Source organism: Dysidea avara, chromosome 12 (genome assembly GCF_963678975.1).
Source record: "Dysidea avara chromosome 12, odDysAvar1.4, whole genome shotgun sequence".
NCBI classification, from domain to species: Eukaryota; Metazoa; Porifera; class Demospongiae; order Dictyoceratida; family Dysideidae; genus Dysidea; species Dysidea avara.
Genome location: NC_089283.1, coordinates 5,166,908 through 5,181,582, shown reverse-complemented (window position 1 = coordinate 5,181,582; position 14,675 = coordinate 5,166,908). Strand labels below are relative to the sequence as shown.

Genomic DNA, 14,675 nt, shown 5'->3' with positions numbered 1-14,675 from the left:
CACACCCATGCAAATATTTCGAGGGGCAAATATTTCGAGGTTGAACAATGTTGCAAACACTCCCAAAATGTATTAGACTATATGGAGGTCAAAATATTTCAAGGGTAAAAATTTTCGCTGATAACACAGTAACACCCAAAACCGCGAAATCAGCGAAAATTTTCTCCCACGAAATATTTAGGCATAGATGGTTCGTACATTATCTATGATTTAGGCTATACTGTACAATCACGTGCAAAAACAGTGTACTGACTATATACCCCTGCTATAACTTCGAGAGGAGAGTCTGGAGAGACATATATAGTACTATCTGTGGGAGAGACAAAAGTTTGACCATAGATGTATGGTCAAGTGTATGGTACTATATTTTATATCTATGGTTTGACCAACAATAATGCATCAGTGGCGGGGGCTTGTTGTTGTTATTGTTATTATCTACTTTACCAGTTAGGCACTGAAGGGTGTACACAGAAGGCTTATAATATGCATGACAGTTTAGTAATGTTTGTAATGCCTGACTCTGCCTTCTGTGTTTGCCTCAGTTCCAGTGCCTAACTGGTAAAAATTGATAATAAATACATGCTGGCCACAGTGCAGCAGGAAAACTGAAAAAAATCAAAATAGTTACCATAGCCGGATCCTTTACGCCCCCAATGATTACATGCATACATCATACAGTATACGATGGCACTGTATAGCTAGTAGGGATCACAAAGGTTTGGGTGTGGCCCATGGAAAAACATCGCCCAAAACCAGTCTCACTTTTCCCTGACGACAATGAGGTTGTATTGGTTAGGTAAAAACTAAATCCAAACAAGACTTGAAACACTTTCAACAAGTTGCTATGAAATTTAAAGAAAAATATTTTTCTACTGACTGACCGAGTAATTGACTGATGCCTTTAGACAAGCATAACTTGATAACGGCTTCAATAATGGCTTTTTTCTTGCTTCAGCCAGACACGTGCCTTTTGGCATACTGCAGTACATATAATGCATTCTTCATGGACTTACCAGTGTCCTCCTTTGCATCCCATTCATCTTTGCTGACAGTGATTTGGTGGTAGTGCATGATGGCTTCCCTTCGTAACAGAAATCGTCCGTATTTTTCATAGTGGCCACTTTGATTGCAGAGGTGGTTTTAGGCAGTTCTTTATTCATAATGCTGTGTAACGGGTTGGACATAGCTGACAATGAAGCGTAACTACTTCACTTTTCAGACAGTAATTGGTAGCTGAGGTGTGCTGTGCCATTTCTTTCTTTTGATGTGGTATATATGCGTAGGCTCACCAGTCATAATAATTTTATTTTACAAAAAAGTTAACAAAGAAGAACACAAAAAAAATTGGAATTTTCAACTAGAGTAGGGACCATAGCACATTGATAAAAAATCGCCCATGTGGCCCTTTGCCACATACTGAAACAAGCTGGAGTAGATATTAAACCACAGTGAAACAATAATAAAGTGTTATATCCCTACTGTGCTAAAGATAGCTACCACAAAGAAGAGCACAGTAGGGATATAATACTTCGTATTGTTTTACTGTGATTTGATATCATGCACTACTCCAGCTTGTTTATCAACGTGCTATGCTAGTTGAAAATTCCATATTATTTTGTGTACTTGTTAATTGTAGGACTATAAAATTGCTGGGGGTGGGAGTGAGCTGTGATATCATCGGTATTAGACGTCGTTAAGCTAAGAAATCTGCGAGCATCAGTAGTGTTTGAGATAGTTGGTGGGGTCTCAATTACTTGTCACTTACATATGTAGCTATCCCACATTTGACCAGGGTTTACTTTGCCTTATGGCTAGCTATGCCTACCCCTTCTAGAGGGCAAGCAAATTTATTCTAAGAATCTTGGAGTTTTATTTTCTTTACCACAGTTATTCCATGCAGGCAAACTTGTTTTCTCAGTCCACCTCCCGGCACCACTTTTTGCCCTACCACCTTAAGCTTCACATTTGCTGTTATTACTCACATTTAGATTTTGAGAAGGGTGGCTATCATCATGCAGCATTGGAAACGTCTTTTGCACTTCAAACTTGAAAAGGCAGTCTAGATTTTTAGAAGGCTTAACCTCAGGCTTAACTTTTGTCACATAGCCTGTTGAAACTATTGTGGCTTTAATACATAGTTGTGAACAATGAAAAATGACCTTCTACTCACATGCCACTGAATCCCAAATGAGAAACAAGTAGTCAAGTTTGCCACACAGCATACCACACTCATGAACTCTACTGTAGATGAAATAACAGAGTCCAGTGAACCGCTGAATGACTCTAAACATGCTATGAGCTACTTTGAGCACATGCTTTGAGAAATTTGCATGGTAGAGTTAGACGAGAAAATTTCAGCAGTCACAGTAGAGCCAGAGGACCATGAGATCTGGACATAATTACCAAATGAAGTGCATTCTTATGTTGAAGACACAAATGACAGTGCCTACAGAGTCACTCCCCAGATGCCATATGAAGGCTCAAGCCTAAGTGCATCTGCACAACCTTTTATGCCACAACAGTCACACAATGAGCCAGACAGCTAATAAACAAACCCATGTGAGGATAGTCAGGTGATTGGTCAGAAACAGAATCATTTTATCAGGAGTCATGACAAGCTAGAGCAGTGTCAGTTGCCTTCCAAAGTTAAGCTTACCTACTTTTATATAGTGGTAAACTTCTATCTTGGCAAACTCTCTGGGACTCCTTCAGTGCAGCTGTGAACTGGCGCAAATTATTCTCATTCTATTGATGCATTGAAAGAGAGATTTGGACATGGAAGATAGCTCAAACTGACAAGTCTACCGAGTCAAAATCTAATTGGGTGATAACATCAAGCAATTCAATAACTTTAAGCACTCACAAACATTTAACACCCTTTCGACAAAAAAAAAGTCGTCTTTCTGGCCTCTGTTGGAACTGATGTTATGTCAACCCAATGTTTAGATGTGGCTTGAATTAGAATAGTCAGTAACACAGGTGAAATGATTCCACTATCAGTTTCTAAGATCACTGCCCTACTTCAATGCAGTACAAGTTCGAAGTTACAAAAACTTCCTTACTTGAGAAATCTGGCTACATCCAATGATGAGCAATAGTAGATTTGATGTATCATTATTGATTTAGGTTGATTATTATTATTATTATTGGAAAGTTGTCAAAGACCAGATTTTGAGAGAAGACGGACCTACAGCAATACAATTCAAGCTGAGCTACTGGCATGGTCCATTGGCTGTCACAGATCTTTAGTGAAATCACAAACAAACATGCACATTGCTATTCATAGTGATCATGAAAACGAAGACCGAATACTTGAAAATCTTTGTATGACTGAATTTAGTGGAACGTTTCCTACTTAGAAAGACTGTGACCATTTCATGGATGCTTTTACTTGCATTCAATCACAAGGCAAGACAACAGGTCTTATGTGGTTATGTTTCCCTGGAAGGAAGACCATGCACCATTAAATTTGTTCAAGTGGAGAGCTAGTCCGATGACTGGTGGGCACACCAGACCTGTGTTCAAATCATCAAAGAACAAGGGTTCATATAAAGGGTTGTAATTAACCAGATGTCATTAAGGTCAAGTACATTGCCCACATACCACACCACCATATCAAGAAAGAATCCACAGTTCATATAGTATATGACCAATGCTCAGCAATCACCCAAGTCTCAATGACTGCCTAGAAGTTGGATACTCTCTGGTCAATGACCTCTGCTCAGTTTTTGTGTTGACAAGTATACCTACTGACATTGGAAAAGCCTTTTTACACATGCAACTCCATGACAGTGACTGAGATTTTATACTTACAGTCTTGCTTCTTGTGGCTGTGACCCAAATTATCTGAATTTGATAATTGTTCATGTTGAATGCCATATCAGCATTTCTGTATCAAAGTAACTGACTGCTTTATTAGAGTATCTCGATCTTATTGTTGTGAAGTATGAATAATCAGCCAAGAAACAGCAAAAAAATAATAACATTACAAGGTGTTTCTTATTATGAAAGGGTGTGGTTTTGGTGCATGCATAAATATAATAAAACTATTAGCTATGCTGGAATAATGCTTGATGCTTTTGCTAGCCTGTATGTTCAAAATTAATTGGTGTAAGCTTAATTTCCAGTAAGAAGCAATTAAAGTTACAATTTGTCATCCGGCTTTCCCATCAACACTGTGGAACTACTGCCTGCCGTACTGGAGATAATCCAGCTAATTTATTAACACGAAGAACAAACAGTGAAGTACTTCATTATTTTCTTTGAGTGCATGGCTCCTCTTGACTTATTGAGAAATCCAGATGGCCACAGTGGAAACAGAGTGAAACTGAAGCATTGCATTTGTGACAGGGCTTAATACTGATGAGGTGGTCAATGATGAGTCAGCGTCAGCTGAACCGGTAGACACCACTGACAGACCTGTACAGTATTCTATTGATTTCCTATCACAGTTCTTTGACAAGATTGCTATGAATTACTGCTTACCTTTTCCAATTTGTTCACAACACTAAGAATCCCAATGCCTGGCTTGTGGGAGTACTTTCCAACCAAGAAAACAACAATGTCTTAGCTAGGTGGGTTTATAGCTGCCTACAGACTTGCTTTCATCAAGAAGTCAAGCATTTAAAATCAAAACCTGCCAAACGCTTGTCACTGATTAGGCATCTCTGGTTGTTCTTAGACCAGGACAACTGCATTTGAAATGGTGCCAGGCAGAATTTGCAATGTTCTACTCAGAGAATTTCTTTATCTCCTGCCATCCAAACATCCACTGATAGACTTTATTGTCATTATCAACATGTCTCAGCTATATGGTGGAGTACACAGCTCTTTGACAAGGGTATTGGATACCTAGGACTTGCCAGATATTTGCTAAGAAAATGCATTACGTGACAGAAAGGTCTCAGCCATACCACACCTCCAAGTCACAAACGCTACCATTTAGCGTAACAGGAGTGGACTTTACAAGAGTCTTGCAACACAGGAGGAGAACAGGAAGCATACATATATCTATTTACTTGTGCCAACACAAGAGCTGTACACTTGGAAAAAGTCATACTCGTTAAAACTCATGATCTTCTGGCAATGCATCCACATATCAATCAGCTGTGAAGGAACTTGAAAAGATGTTTAGCTATGTTACTCTAAGTGAACAATTAACCAAATAAGGGACAACATGGCAGTTCGTACCCATAAGCTGAGAGCACCAGAAAGGTTCATAGAAGTGAGAACAAATAGTGAAAGAACAATTTAAACAACTGCTAAGCTTTATCTACTGGGGATATGAACTGATGAGATTGTCAGAACTTGAGATAATGAACATTCACCATTGATGACATAATTATATGATAACTATATCATTGCCCATGTCCATCTATATTACATTATAGTTTTCAGTTATATAGTGAGTTGGGACGAGATAAAGAATCTCCTTATTATGCTTTATATAGCAGCAGAGCTTCTTGGCTCTAATGGTTATATCATGTTGTGTTAGATGACCAATTGATGGTCTCAATTTAGTCTGTGATGCATTCATGCCTGGTACGCAGAGTGGGCGCCGGCCTGCATGGTATTATATAGCTATATATTGATATGATCACTGGTACATAATAAAAAGTCATCGGACTCTGTATTCACTACTAACAGTCACTTACTGGCAAAGGCCATAGAGCCACCTTTTGCAATCCTGCTGCACTGTTATGAAAAAATGAGCCACATCTTGATTCAGTTTGTCAGTACAGTTAGAAATAATGGCTGGTCATTTTTCACAGTGCATGCATGTGCAACTGGGCTTTGATGGAAAACCCGTTGATGTACTTGCTGTGCCTGGGATAGCTAGTTATTGATTAATAAAGCTAAGTTAGGCACAACTGAGGATAGCAGTGACACCAGTGGGATGCTCAGTACTTGGTTGCTTTGAACTATTAGATGCAGTATTAATATTTCCGGTCCAGCATTCTGAGCACTTCAGTAAACCTGAACAGTTCTTGTAACTTCTATATATTGACTTAGTCTATAGATGTTGCTGACTAGGTTTTCTGATTCTATCTTTTCGATATCCACATGCATTAGCAACATTAAGATCAATACTATTAGAGTTAGGAATTAAACCCGTGGACCTACATAGGTAAGTTTCTGTAGTTTTGACAGAAACCCCTTTTGCATGCAATCTAAGTTGCTTTATTATTGACATCTATCAATCATTAAAATGCTACATACCACTGTGTTTCAGTAGCATGAATGCAAGTGCATTGAACTAATATCCACTGCAGGTATGAAACCCTTAGCAACACTTTACTTTTCAGTTTTCCACCTCCCATTACATTAAAATACTCTAATAGAGCAGTCAAGTTACTACTCTAATAGAGCAGTCAAAGCTATGGCAACTTTTGTCTTACAGATAGTTTGTTTACAATGTTATCTATGGCTTAAACCACTGAATTTACTGTCTAAAAGTAGCCTAAAATCTAACCTGACCGAGAACCTGACAGCTTCTAAATTCTCAAATTTTCTGGAGGCATGCACATAGACACCTTACTCTATATACTGATATCGATTTTCAGAAATCCCTTTTTAAAATCCTAGATCCACCACTTCCAGGTGTCTGATTGGATAACTGGATAGATAAATTTGATGCAGTATTTGGCATCAAAATGAGGAGCATTGTGCATTGGAAATACCAGAAAGAGACAAGTAGTTTTTTTGATTGGTCAGCAGATTAATGGCATTACTATACAGCCTACAAGCAGGTTTGTTTAATCCAACATGTTTGTAAGCATCATGTGGTATATATATAGCTTAAAAGCTGTCCGTCTGTCCGTCACGCCGCTTACTCACCAAACTTGGCGCGAATCGACACAATCTGTGCTGATAATGAAGCACTTCCGTTCGTTCTCTACAGAGCGTAGAAGGCCAAGGTGTAGAGAAAACTACAGCACATACTGTTCAAGTGGTAGAACGCCTACCTAGCGTGTAAGTGGTCGTGGGTTCGAATCCACGTGTTGGCATTTTTTTCTTCTTTCTACTCAGTACCTTTTTGTGCACACCTTTTTAAAACACGACTTTTAGCTCATCATATTCGGCATGCAAAGCACGTATCGACGCGGAACTTTAGCGAAATTAAACGCCATTATCTGGCGACTCGAGTGTTGTTGTAGCAAATCAATTCGTGCTTTTGTTCGCTCTTTATAGGGCGATGAAGGCACTGGCAGGCCTGCCAACTCTCACGGGTTTACCGTGAGTCTCACGGTTTCACTACCCTGCTCAAGGGCAGCAGATCGAATCTCACGGTTTTTGAGGCCTGCTAACTCTCACGGTTTGTAGCGCGAATGTCACGGATTTCAAGTTTAAAAAGTCGAGACCTTTTTTTTTTTTTTTTTTTTTTTTTGGTCTCAGCATAGCATCTACCAGTTTTTTTTTACTACACACTGCAATACTACAATAAAGGTACAGAAATCTCAAGATTTTTTTACTTTCCAGGTTGGCAGGCCTGCACTGGTGTAGGGAAGGATCACTGAAAAGTTGAGCTACATTCCTGTCAAAACCACAAATAAACAACTGTGGCGATTTATGCACCCTTGCCTTACCATAACCAACCTGGGTTCAATCCCCACCTAGGCCATGATTTTTTTTTTCACTTTTGGGACCTTTTTGATGCACCTTTTTGTTCTATCTGTTCCATGCAAGTCTTATCTACAAACTCTAATGTTCAGTTTTTCAACACTGGCACTTAACTGCCTCACATCATAGGAACTCTTACATATAGTACTTTTGGGATAGGGCAGGTGAATTTCCAACATATTTGTCCATCTGTGTGCTGCTCCAGTGTGTTGTATTAGAGTATATAGGTAAAGGCTCCTTTTACCAGTATCCAGAATATTTAGCTACATCTTTCTTTTAAGCACATAGGTATGTACTGACATGCAAAACTGTTTGTTCAGATTTACCTCATTAGTACTGTAGTAAAATAGGCAGCTTGCAGATACCACTGTGCATCTGATAAATGATAATACTGGAACCATGCAGATACCGTAGTTTACATTGAGGAACTGCATCTGACCTGGCACAACTGTTTCACTATAATCCTGCTTACGTGCTTTCACTCTATAGGACCATACATTACCTTACTGAGTGGTCAATTACGTAACACTGTGGGTTTTTGTATGGCAAGAGGTATATGTGTCATTGCAACATCAGATGGCTTTAAATTATTCCCAAGTTCATTTCTCTTTGTGACAGTCAGTAAAGTAAACATCATGTAGAAACTGAAACTGTACCATGTATACACCACCTGTAATGTAGGTATAATTCCCTTAGCTCACATACAGTTTAACTAATTAGCTTTCCATGCTCATTATTTCACTATATGTACTGCATAAGGATCATGCATGTACTTTAAAGCACTATCGACATGCATGCTACACAGCAAATATAGTACACTAATATTTATGCTTGGTTCCCAACATATTAATTATTGTCGCATTAGTTGTCCTGCATGTGAAGCAGCATGCAAAAATTTTGTTTGTTCTTTACAGCACGTTGAAGTCACTGGTAGGGAAGATGCACTGAATAATTGAACCACATTCCTGTCAAAACCACAAACAATAAACTTTAGTGTTTTTGCAGCATGATGGCATAAGGAAAGTACAAACCTCATGCTCTTTAAAAATGTAACATCACCATGTACTCTGCATAGCTACATGAGCAGTGCTGGTGTTTAATGCTTGGTCTGGCATTAAAATGTTTAATGTGAACATGGTCCTGCATGCAGGGTAGGTGCCAATGCTAGTATATATATATATATATATATATACGTATATAGTTTGTATGTGGTTATGTTCTTTCTCTTTGGAATGAGACAACAACCAGGCAAAGAAACTATCAGGTTCTTTGCTGTCTTCAGCTGCAGCAACATGGTGGGCACATATTATACATGAGAGTTAACTTTGGTAGCGGTTACAGCATGAGGAGAAGATGATGTATCACTAGAAACCCATCTTGTCCTGGGATTAGAAAATGAATATTTCCTACATGAGTATAACTGGGAGATATTAACCATCTAATGGCGGCTTTCTTTACTTTATTCTGTAACGTTTGTGCATGTTCCTTAAGATTGCTTACAAACTGCTGCTTCTTGAAGTTGACACAGCATTTCGCTAAGGAATTCAAAGACTCAATCATTCCCATGTGTTTAGAGCACATGTAGTCTCATACTATTGGAGACCATCAATAAACAACTGGATAGTTTTGTATGGCCTTTCAAGTGTAGCTGTATCCTGCCTGTTCTGAAGCAATTGAATGAATAAGGTATGCTGTACCATGGCACTGAGCACATTTCTTATGCTAATGAGCTGTAATCGTTGTCTTTCAAATGATTTGTGCATCTCAGGTGAGTAGCAAAAGGGAATGCTGCTGTTTCTGCTGCTGCTGCTGCTGCTGCTGCTGCTGCTGCTGCTGCTGCTGCTGCTGCTGCTGCTGCTGCTGCTGCTGCTGCTGCTGCTGCTGCTGCTGCTGCTGTTGCTTCCACTGCTGTTGCTGTTTCTGCTTCTGCTGTTGCTTCCACTGCTGCTGCTGTTTCTGCTTCTGCTGAAGAAAGAGCTTGCTCACCATCTGCCCCATAAGCTCTTAATGATGTAGTTAGATGGATTTTACTAGTGAATATATAGTGATCACTTGAAATAGGATACCGAAATCTGAATGACCCTGAAGTTTGATAAATACAGACTATCGCATAAAATTCAGTTCCCAGATTTGATTGTAACATCAACTCTCAAGACACTAATGCTGCACATGTACAATTGCACCAAATCATCAAGTTGTTTTGTTCAGGGATTAGTTGAATTGACTAAATGAATTGATCGGGTAGCCTGATTTTAAGTTATAACAACAAGATCTCGTAGTGGGCTATTGGAACTGCTCAAATAGATACAAAGGGCCTGAGGAGGATTTCTTGGTATATCACCCACACACTATAGCATTCAGAATGCTACCTCTTTTTACTTTAAAATAGTTTGTTTAGGAGGATAATATTTCACCTTTTCCTTGATATCATTAAGGGTGCTTGAACAAATATATTGGCATGGTCTAGTTGATTTCTTTGAGTTACTATGGCTATGTGGTTTACAGAGTCCTGCCTATTGGAAAACTGGTATCAAATTACTATGTACTTAAAAATTTTTGAGGGACATGATTTTCGCGGTTGCTTGGCTGTTCACGGAATTTTCATCATTTAAAATTAACAATTATCAGGGTTAGCTTTATATGCTTTCTAATAGGTAACCTCAGTGAAAAATAAAACCACAAAAATGCTGAAATTTGTTGACCCATGAAAATCATGTACCTTGAAAATTTGTATGTAGATGGTAATTAATTTGACTTTGGATTTCCAGATGGATGAAAACAAAAGGGACATGTGCTGGACAGTCTGGTGATGACTTACAGATGCAGACCAAAGTATATGATAATGGTTAACAAAGTATGGTAGTTGTAAGGTAATTGTAAGGTAACTGTAATCATTACAGTGATTATTTGAACAAGTAATTACAACAAGACAGAACTCAACAGAACTGCCTACTGACTCATCACTTCTTGTTTTTGTGTCTGGATCACTGCTGAAAACAGTTGACAACCAATCACATCATCTCCACACTACATAGACATCACATCACCATCTTCATACTTAGAGGTTACATCATCATCTATACTTTACATTCATACCTAGACACTTGCACATACTTTGGATTAGTAGATAAAAGAAAAACTGCATGTTTACTATGAGCTACCAGCAATTATCTATTGAAATCTATCAAGTCACAGTGTTTTACTGATCTGACTGAGGGAAATCCTAAACAGCTGTGCAAAGTCCAGTGATAATTAGTTCAGATGACATTAAGGACTACCGGTCTGTTCCATCAACTACAGTAGATCCACTTTCCTATGTCTATGTGACAAAATTCCGGATGCCTGCTGTTGATATCAACAAAAGTTGTTGCTAGTTTAGACTCAGCTAACTATATACTGACCAACCACGTCATATTGTTTTGTACCTGATCTTTAGAAAAGTGCTGTTGTTGTTACCCTACTTCAGAAGTCCACTAAGGGGTAACTTAACTTTTGCCCAACTTCTCAGTGTTCTTCCAATTTTTAAAAAGATTCTGGAACATATTCATTATTGTATTTCTTAAAGTATTGCATGTGATTTGTTTTCACTGTACCAATCTGGCCATACCATTCTTGATTCCTGGTGTAAGGCCACTGTTTACTTCTGCAGCAATATATTACTCTATCAAGTTACGTACTTTTGTTATACCCAACTAGCCAGCTACAGTAAAAAGTCCCCTCATACTTCCACCCGGGCTGCCTTTAATTCATCTCTGTGGGTCAGCCATGACTATAAATGTTTAGAATGGACTCACATCTCACACCTAGCTATGATTATGTAATCATTTCTGTGTATTATGAATATTATCACTTTGTCACATAAACATTTCTCTTACTGATAATGGATTATGGTTCAAAAGTAACTTATCACCCTATGAATAGTAAACTTATAAGCCCAAAAAATTAACTATTAGACTACATAACACATAAACAGAGTGTAGTGGACGAAAAAGGATTATTTGCATACATGCCACAAATCCGTTCCTCAATCAGAAAGAGCATGCAATTTTTACTGCCATGGAGTTTGCTTTATTTAAACAATTTAATTAGTAATGATTCAATGGAAACTACATCATGCAGTTCTGATTATCAGCAGTGCACTATACAAACTGAGTAGCTACAAAAACACTATTACATGTTATAATTTCATTAAAGTTATTGTTATAGGGCTCTCAGTAAAATTAAATAATAGTTGTTAACAATAACCCAAACTATAAAGTTGTTGTTATGGTTGTGTGTTGTTGTTTGTTACCATTATTGTTTTTTGTGCATGTGTGTATGGCACGCAAGGGCTATAAACTAATAGCACTAATAACATCTGTGTTACCATTACTTCAGATTCTTTAGCCGTGGAGAGATCTCAACCTGTCAAGTGACATTATAGAAGTTCTTATGAAAGATTGAAATCTTTTTACAAAGGACTGTATACAAATTGAAGGACCATTTATTCATTTCTCTCCATGCCTAGCTTGGTTTCTAGCTTTCAGAATACTAAGGTGGTTTGAATCATGTGAGAAGCTGTGTTTGTTATGAATTACAATTCACAAGATGGGAAACTATGCATGAGATAACTACCAAATGTCTCTCACACATAATGCATGAGAACCGAGGTGTCAGCTAGTACTTTGAGTAAAGTTGTCGGGGCCGAAATGTTACACTATAGGAACTATGTGGATCAATTTTTAAGGCATGTATGGTTTAGAACATAGGCAGGTGTCTAATGCATGGAATGTGTCCAACAAACCTCAGGCACGGAGCATTTTATCAACCCACAATAAAGTGACATTTCCAGACCAAGAAATGGCATGGCATGGAAATGCGCAGGACATGCTGGTGTTGAATTTACCATATCAAACCTGGAAACCTGAATTTAAGTCATATTAAATTCCATGTGTCTTGGACGTTTCCTCTGCCAAGCATTTGACATGTTGTTAGATTTCCTTACAATTCAAAAATTTGACATGTACACAAGATTTCCTAAGTCAACATGCTGTTAGCTTTCCTATACTATTCAGAACTTTGACATGTACAATACATTTAGTTCAGAACACATGGCTAGTAGCTATAGCTTTCCTACATGTCTATTATTATTATGCGGAAGTGTGACATGTACATGAAATAAGGAAGCATGACATGTAAGTTTCCTTTACTTAAGAAATCGAATGATATGCATGTAAACAGCATGACATGTTACTAGTATAGGATCAACTCTCGTGGATTATGTGTGAGTTACATTATAATTTTCACTACCATCTTATGCATTGGAATGTTGTGGAATATTATATATACGTTCTCATGTGTAAATTATTATTGTAAAGGAACTGTGAAGGCACCTAACAGTGTATAATACAGAGAGGAATTGCAAAAATAGCATAGGAAAATTGTCAGATTTTGTATGAAAAATCTACTCACAAGTACCCAAGCAAAATTTTACTCATTTTAGTCTGAGATTGATCTCTGCATGTATAACATGTGTTATATAACTTTCGTTGTTTCAAAATACAATACATATATTATAGACTCCATCAAGGACACATGCATCATGTACTGAATTTCAAGAAATATCATGTGTACATTTCCTACAGTAACAGGAAATATGATAACTGGCCAAACCCACTATACATTACTTATACTGTATACGTTTTGCAAGCTCTATAATAGTAGGTGAGCTGTAGGTATTGTACTAATGTTGTGTTTCTTGGTGTGTATTATACATAACTAAATGTCATATATGTCCTTGCCATATGTCCTGAACTGGTGGAGTACATTTCTGTTAAACATGAATTTCAACATTTCCTTGACATTTATTTTCATGAAGGATGTAGTATATAGAGCATAATTTCCATAACACTTCCTGATAGCAGGATTGAGGAACATATATAGACACAATTAAGGTTCACCCAAAAAGCTGCATGTATCTTAATTCTGCCGGACTATTATATAACTATAGCTGGAGCAGTCTATCTAAGAAAATTGCATTCTGAATTGTTTTAGCTAGCTAATTCAGCTACCCAATATAAAATAAAAAATCAGCCTTCCCACATGCAAGCACTGTTATATAGCATTGGAGTATGAGAAACTATATAAGTTTATATACACAATAAGAATGTAAATTACAAAACAGGCAAATTAGTACACACAGCACATGAAAATCCTTCTCAATCATTATTGCACGAACAGAAACAATGGCCATGCATGGCTATATTAGCTAGACAAAAGTGTAGGACAGCTGCATAAACAAGTGTATCTAACTACTTACCAGACTTCTCAGGACTCTGACATTATTCCACAGCAGCAAAATCGGAATAGCTATACACCTCATTGTAAACTATCTGGTAGCCACACCGGGTTGCTTGGTTACTTCACCATTATGTTGTCTGAACCGGCCCATAGACAACATACAGGTACATACTGATATAATACTATAAGATTAAGGCAGTTCAATTCAAAGAACTGATTTTCAGCAGTGCCTTAAACAAAGCAATTACAAATTGTGACACAATATGACATGAGTTAATTACAAAACAAGTAAATATAGCTATATATGGCTATACACATGCAGTGTAAGTATATGTTTGCCTGTTTTAATTGTAATCATTTTATTTTGTCATATAGCTGTTGTGCATGCATGCATGTACTGGGATGTAACTATCAATTCTTTGAATTAGGCTGATGTAGTCACGTAGTCAGTTTCCCTTCTAGCTACATTTATTTTGTGTCATTGTGTACTCAGGCTGAAACATTGTTATTAGTTCTCGGAACTAATGTAAATTCCTATTCAATATTCTGGCCGCGGCAACAGACTAGTAAATTCCCTCAGGCCGGTCTATTATAGACCTTATTCATTTAGAACAATAAGCGCCCTCTGATGTCACGCGAAGCCATACAAGGCACTCTATTTGCCATGGTGATGGTCTTTCGGACGCCATTTTGAGTTCTAAAACTGGGCGAGCACAACGGTTGCTATCATGTTACCATAGTTATGGTACTGCAAATGGCGAATTTGGCGGAGAATT

At 37.8% G+C, this 14,675-nt stretch overlaps 1 long non-coding RNA gene across 1 annotated transcript; it reads left to right on the top strand.

Annotated features, from left to right (window-relative positions):
* The first annotated feature begins 221 nt into the window (after positions 1-221).
* Positions 222-11,028, top strand: LOC136239746 (uncharacterized). Its single transcript, XR_010693568.1, has 3 exons — positions 222-358; positions 10,389-10,474; positions 10,521-11,028. It is a non-coding gene; the product is annotated as an uncharacterized lncRNA (long non-coding RNA).
* The last annotated feature ends 3,647 nt before the right edge of the window (positions 11,029-14,675 follow it).